The following is a 940-nucleotide window of genomic DNA, read 5'->3' as shown; positions in this document are numbered from 1 at the left end:
AGAGAGAGAGAGAGAGAGAGAGAGAGAGAGAGAGAGAGAGAGAGAAAGAAAGAAAGAGAGAGAGAAAGAAAGAGAGAGATAAAGAGAGAGAGAGAGAAAGAGAGAGAACGAGAGAGAGAGAGAGAGCGCGTGTATGTGTATATGTGTGTATGAATACATGTGTACCTTTGTGTGTGTGTGTATATATATAAGTGTAATATATATATGTCTGTGTGTGTAATATACTTTACTAGCTGACCCCGTGCCGTCAATTGTAGTATTTGATATATAAATAAGGTACAATATAAGGTATATAATAATCACAGATAGAAACATTCACACACTTCCCTTGTCCTAACACACACATATACACATATACTGACCCAGAGTTCGAAACGCTGTTTGATTTTTCTTTTCTGCGTTGAATGTTCATCATCCCACTTCCATTGCACACAAGCACACACATACACACACACAAAACTTTCACACACATATACTCACGCAGAGCTGAAATGCTGTTTGTTTTGTTTTTTTTTCACTGTAGAACTTCCATCATCCCACTACCAAGTTTACCATCACCCCTTCCTTTCACATTTATATATTGTGACGGAGAAAGACACAAGAGTATTATTATAGTAGAGGATTAAAGCTGCAAGGATTAAAGTGGTTTTCATCACTGTTTACAATTTTCTTTCAATTGTTTTCAAATTTGGTATATGTATTAAGTTTTGTATACTAATTAAGAAAATGAAATTCATTTTCGTTATAAATCCATAGCTAAAAAGTTATTAGCCTTTAAAATTCGAAAAATTTGGATATTTTAACAAATCAGAAGTGAGTATTTTACACATCACCGGGCCGAAAACTGTTTCCATAATAACCAACGATGCAACGCATGTGCACAAGGAGGAGAAGGAGATACGAGAGAGATAATCAAACAGCGTTTCAAGTCTGTGTGAGT

The sequence above is a fragment of the Octopus bimaculoides genome, chromosome 3, assembly GCF_001194135.2.
Source record: "Octopus bimaculoides isolate UCB-OBI-ISO-001 chromosome 3, ASM119413v2, whole genome shotgun sequence".
NCBI lineage: Eukaryota > Metazoa > Mollusca > Cephalopoda > Octopoda > Octopodidae > Octopus > Octopus bimaculoides.
The sequence above is the reverse complement of the archived record's forward strand: the minus strand, read 5'-3'. Positions refer to the sequence as shown.